We start from the raw sequence: 6,264 nt of genomic DNA, 5'->3' as shown, positions 1-6,264 counted from the left end.
GACGCGTAGCTCCTCGAATGGGTCTACCGTCGGTCGCTTATGACCGCATAGATGGACATGTGGCGGCTCCACCAGAAGAATGCCAAGGCGCTCCAGATTGCCATTGAGCAGTCCGAGCGCGAGGCAGCGGCCGAGGCGGCATGGCTCGAGAAGCTCAAGCGACAGCAGGACAGGGAGGTCCGGCAGCTAATAGGGCTCGTCATCCTCTCTGACACGTTCGATGATGAGGACGACCACGGCTCCTCGTCGGACGACTCGGACGATCTGCCACCAGCCGCCGACGCCTACAGCTGCGCCGGCGACAGGAAGGGTAATGGGCCGGTGAGGAAGTGGTGAATCTCCGTCGTCTCCTTCAATTTAAAGTTTTTAGTAATATAGTTTAAATTTTCCCGTTGGTTATGTCAATTATGTGAAATGTGGCGATTCGTTTGCACACCCGTCGGTGATATTTTGGTGATCGGAATGTGCATTCCTTGTCCAATTCTATGTTTGTGTGATGATCTACGTTTTTTATCTATGTTGCATGCTAGTACCGAAAAAGTCTTTCGCCCCGCTTTATAAATAAAGCAAACCGCCACAGAGCACACATACATAGTCAGGTCCACACACACACACACCCAAGTCTCATAAAAAAAGTATAACGGTTCTGCTTAGGGCACAGCTCAACAAGCCCAGAGGAAAATAAAAGACAACAACAGAATGCGCCGGACGAAGAGACCATATAGTCTGGTTCCGACGGAGGTGGCGGAGGCGGTGGCGACAGGCGGACGGCCATCGAGCGAAGGTCGGCGATGAAGGCTGAGATGGCATCGCGGTCCACGGGGCGGCTAAGAGGCCGCCAAAGCTGTAAGAAACCCGAGAGTTTATAAAGAGCGTCAGAAGCCCGACGAAGAGGAATGCGCTGAATCACAAGCTTATTGCAGACGTTCCAGAGGGTCTAGGCAAGGACCCCGATCTCAAGCCACCTAATGTGGCGAGAGGCCACGGGGCCAACTGGAGTTCGGCAAATAAGTCAGGGAAGTTGGTGTGACACCAGTTTCCACCAACAGCTTCACGAAAGCAGCTCCAAAGGAACTGAGCGGAAATGCAGGAGAAGAAGATGTGATTCGAGTCTTCGGGAACCCCACAAAATGGGCAAACGCCAGTACCCAGGCCATTACGCTTGCGCACCTCCACCCCAGATGGGATCCGACCGCAAATCCATTGCCACATGAAGATACGGATCTTCAGGGATAGGCGGATGGACCACACCATCGATAAAGGGAGGGGGCGGAGGAAGGAGCGATGGCCACGCACAGCGACTTGGTGGAGAAAAGGCCCGAAGGCTCAAGGCGCCATCGAACCAGGTCGGGGCCACCATCCACCATCGGCTCGTGGAGAGCAACACAGTCAAGTAACTCACGCCAGGCGGCGGATTCCAGGGGGCCAAAGGCCCGCCGGAAAGCAAGGCGCCCTAAGTCAAGAAGGGCCCTATCAACAGAAATCAAGGGATCAACGATGATGGAAAAGAGGTCGGGGAAACGGGCCGCGAAGGGAGCGTCCCCAGCCCAGCGGTCAAACCAGAAGAGCGTCGACGCTCCTGAACCCACCGAGATAGAGGTCCCGTTCCGAAGGACTGGGAGGAGCTGGACTATCGACTGCCAGAACTGGGAGCCACCAGTCTTCTGGCAAAAGGCGAGGGGCTGTCCTCACATGTATTTGTTCTGGATGATGTCAAGCCAGAGGCCACCGTGCCCTTGCGAGATGCGCCATAGCCAGCGGGAGAGGAAGGAGATATTCATCCGTTTAGAGCACATGATGCCAATGCCACCTTGCTCACGGGGCTTGCAGATATCCGGCAAACTGACCATATGATACTTCTGCTTGTCGTTGTTGCCTACCCAGTAGAAATGGGACTGGATCTTGGCGATCTCCTTGTGGAGGGTCTCGTGGAGGCTGTAGAAGCTCATGAGGAACAAGAGCAGGCTAGAGAGGGAGGAGTTGATGAGGATCGTCCGGGCCGCTTTGGATAGCCACCTCCCCTGCCAAGGCTCAATGCGGGTTTGGATCTTGACCACGGAAGGGCGCAAGTCTGCGACAGTGAGCCTGGAATCACTAATGGGCGTCCCCAGATAGGTTGTGGGGAAGGATCCCATGCGACAATTAAGCCTGTTGGCGATGGCCAACGCCTCCACGGGGGAGTATCCCATCACCATCACATCACTCTTGGCGAAGTTGATCTTAAGACCTGACATCTGTTGGAAGCAGAGAAGGAGGAACTTGAGGTTGGCGATGTCCGTCTCCGAGCCTTCGACCATAATGATAGTGTCGTCGGCATACTGGAGGATGGAAATCCCGGAGCCACCAGCGAGGTGAGGTGTAATCCCACGAATATGGCCCGCAACTTTTGCCTTATCAAGAATGGCCGCTAGCGCGTCGACGACCATATTGAACAAGAACGGAGAGAAGGGGTCACCTTGTCGCACCCCACACAGGGTGGGGAAGAAAGGGCCGATCTCACCGTTTATGTTCACGGCAGTGCGCCCGCAAGTGACCATTTGCATTACCCTCGTTATCCACCGGTCATCGAATCCCTTCCGAAGAAGGACTTCCCGAAGGAAGGGCCAGCTAACCGTGTCATATGCCTTATGGAAGTCAATCTTCAGGAAAACCGCCTTGAGGTTTCTGGAGCGAACCTCCTGGAGGACTTCATGAAGGACAAGGACCCCATCCAGGATGTACCGGCCCTTAATGAAGGCCGACTGGTTGGGGTGCGTCATACGGTCAGCCAGCAGGGTCACCCTATTGGCGTACCCTTTGGCCAGGATCTGGAAGATCACGTTAATGACAGTGATCGGGCGAAACTGATGGATGTCGGATGCCTCAGGCACCTTTGGGATGAGAGAAATGATCCCGAAGTTGAGGCGTCCAAGATCAATGGCGCCCACGAAGAACTCGTCGAAGATAGCCATAACCTCCGGTTTAATCACATTCCCGAAGGACTGCAAAAATTTAACAGGGAGCCCATCCGACTCAGGGGCAGAAGAGGGGTTCATGCCCTTAATAGCATCCCAGACCTCTTGCTCGGAGAAGGGGGCCGTGAGGGCTGCGTTCTCCGAGTCCGATACCAACTGGGTCCCAACCCAATAGTCAGGGGCAAGCGAGAGGCCGCTCCGAGGAGCGGTAGAGAATAAGGATCTATAGAATCCGCCAACGTGGGAACGGATGTCGCGAGGGTCATGAAGGAGCGTCTCACCATCCCACAAGAGAGGGATGGAGTTGCGTCTATGGCGGCTGTTGGCAGTGGCCTGAAAGTATGCCGTATTTGCGTCGCCCTTCAGGACCCACTTCTGAGCGCCACGGAGGCGCCAGTAAGCCTCCTCATCGGTGTAGATCATGGACAACTGGTCTTCTAGGTCGTACCGAGAGAACCACTCTTCCGGAGAGAGCCCCACCGAATCAGCACGCAGGTCAAGGGCCTAGATCACGGATAGCAGCGCCTTCTTGCGCTCTCGAATGTCACGACCCAGGTTCGCTCCCCACCCCTTCATGAACTGGCGTCCGCGCTTTGCACAGAAATGCCACGAGTCAATGGCCGAGGGGGGACGGGGATGGGAATGGGCGCGAGCCTCGGTTCATCGCGCGCCAACCGTATCAATGAACCCGGGTTGGGAGAGCCAGAAGGTCTCGAACCGGAATCGAGGGGTGATGGGAGGACGCTCGTCAGCCAAAGAGAGGAGCAGAGGGACATGATCCGAGCCAATCCAGGTGATGGCGCGGAGGGAGGCAAGGGAGCAGCGAAGGTCCCACTCGGGGGAAACTAGGACCCGATCCAAGATGGACTGGGTCGGGGCGGCCTGACGGTTGGTCCAGGTGAACCTGGCACCAACCCTATCAATTTCGCGGAGACCAAGGTCGGCAATGAAGTCATTGAACATTTGCATGCGAGCAAAGCAGACATTAGCGTTGCTCTTGTCTTCCGCGTCCCGAAGGAGGTTAAAATTGCCACCTACCACCACCGGAAGGGAGGCCGCGGAGATCTTCCGGTGGAGTTCCTCGAGGAAGGCAACAGACCGACTATGGTCTGCCGGCCCGTAGACGATGATGATCTCCCACTTGAAGTTGAGAGACCTCTCGAATAGCTCCATGCTCACAAAGAATTCACCCCGGTCCATGCTCCCCACCTCAAAGGTGGCATCCTTCACGCCTAAAAGGATGCCACCCGAGTGGCCGGCGCTCCCACTAGAAGGGAGCCAATGCCACGCAAAGAGGTGGGAGCTCAGGCGGTCAAGTTCGGGGAGAGAGAATTCCTGACGCATGGTTTCTTGGATGGCAACTATGTCAATGTGTTCCTCATGCATGTACTCAACGAGTTGGCGGCGTCAGCCGTCATGGCCGAAACCGCGGATGTGCCAGAACAGGGCACGCATTACGGCGCCATTGGGGGGCTGCTTGACCCCAGGACACGAGAGGCACTTTGCGCGTGGAGGGCCGCGGTGCGGGAGCGAGTGCAGCCACGAATTTCGACCTCCCCAACCGGAGTGGGTGCCCCCAGCTGTCTCAACGCCGCCGGGGGGGCTCATCGGCCGAGGGTAGAAGAGGGGGCAGGAGGAGAGCCGCACGGGCCTCCGCGAGCCTCCCATCCAGGATCTCGCGGGCGCGAATAGCCGCAATCTGGACTAAGGGGGACCAACTTCCCCCTTGAAAATGATCGCCGAATCGGAGGCGACCTTCGCAAGGTTACCAAGAGCGATCGACTCCAGAGCAGAGAAGGAGCAAGACGAAGCTAAAGGGGCGGCGGCAGGCGTACCTGGCTCCAGGTTCCGAGCAGTCGCACGGATCTCCGCCCGCTCGGTGATGGGCAGAGCCGGACTGCCCTCGGGGTGGGCTGCATCTAGCCGACCGCTCCGACGGGACGCAACCACCGGGGAGGAGGCAGACCGGCCTCGGCGCGACTAGGCGGCGGACCGAGGAGGGGGTGGCTGGGCGGCCACGGGGGTGGTCACCCGAGCCGCCCTATCCGGGGTCAGGGCCCCTACCGGATAGGCCAGATGAGCGGCCACGAAGTAGCTGAGGAGGAGCGGGGCCGGGGTTGGAGCCAGGGCCGGGAGCAGCAGGGTCGGAGGCGCCACAGGAGAGGGGGTGGGCTGAGCGGCCCCGGGGGGTGACGCCAGAAGGGAAGCGTCAGCCACCGGGGCTACAGCCACCGCAGAGGCGCCCACCTGATCGACCAGGGGCAGACTGGGGGCGAAGAAGCTGCTGGGGGAAGGGCCACATCCGGCCCCGGCGCGATGGGAGCAGTCGACGAGGGAGAGCGCGGTGAAGAAGCCGGGCAGACGACCAGGCCGATGCTAGAGATGGCGCTCGCCTCAGAGGAAGCCGCCGCAGAAGACGAGGGCCCACCCGAGGCCTGGCAGAGCGCGGCCTGGCGGCCCTTGCCCCCGGTGGCCGGAGGGGGGGCGAGGGGGAGCGGGAGTCCTTCAAACCCTACTCCTCATCCGAGTGGTGGGAGCGGGCTCGGTGGTGACCGTGGTAGTCCCCGTCGGTCCCCGGATTGCCACCAGGGAGGCCGGCGTCGAAGGAGTGGGGCCGGCCGACGTGGTTGGGAGGCTCGGGGGAGATCCTGAGGTCAAAGCCCTGGTCGTTGAAGAAAACGCGGACGGTGGTGCGGAGCTTGAAGGAGTCGAGACACTTGACCTTGACCCGTACCTCCTCCTCTTTGCGCAGGGAGAGCTCATCGACCATCACCACCTTGCCCAAGAGACGGGACATCTGGCGGATGACGAGCTCAGACTGCGCAATATCAGGGAGGCCGGCCACAAGGATCCAAGCGGTGTCGATGACGGCCACAGCCTGAGCATCGAGAATCGGCTCAGATATGTCGACCACCAGCTGGTTGAGAGTGAGCGTGATCCGGCCACTGCGAGTCGCGTAGCCGTAGTTGACGGAGTCGGGGAAGACGACGGTGAAGATGTGGCCAGCGGTGGGGGTGACCGCCCAGTCCCACTGGCGACGGTAGAGGTGGTTGAGCTCGGCCTCGATCATCGCCGGGGAGGCCACCCCGTCGACCACAGTGACGACCGCCTGGACCTCGAGGTGGAAGAAGCCCAGCCCCTCAATGCCGTGGCCGTACATCATGAGCTCAGACATCACGGGACGGTCCTGGTACAGAAGGGCAGGGTGCCTCGGATCCTTGCAGAGGTCGCAACACTGGGGGTTGACGCATTCGACTTGCGAGTGGCCCGCCACACTGCAATTGAAACACGGAGGGCGGGGAAGGCCGGA

This window comes from Triticum dicoccoides, chromosome 7B (genome assembly GCF_002162155.2).
Source record: "Triticum dicoccoides isolate Atlit2015 ecotype Zavitan chromosome 7B, WEW_v2.0, whole genome shotgun sequence".
Classification (NCBI taxonomy): domain Eukaryota; kingdom Viridiplantae; phylum Streptophyta; class Magnoliopsida; order Poales; family Poaceae; genus Triticum; species Triticum dicoccoides.
This window is presented reverse-complemented; position numbering follows the sequence as displayed.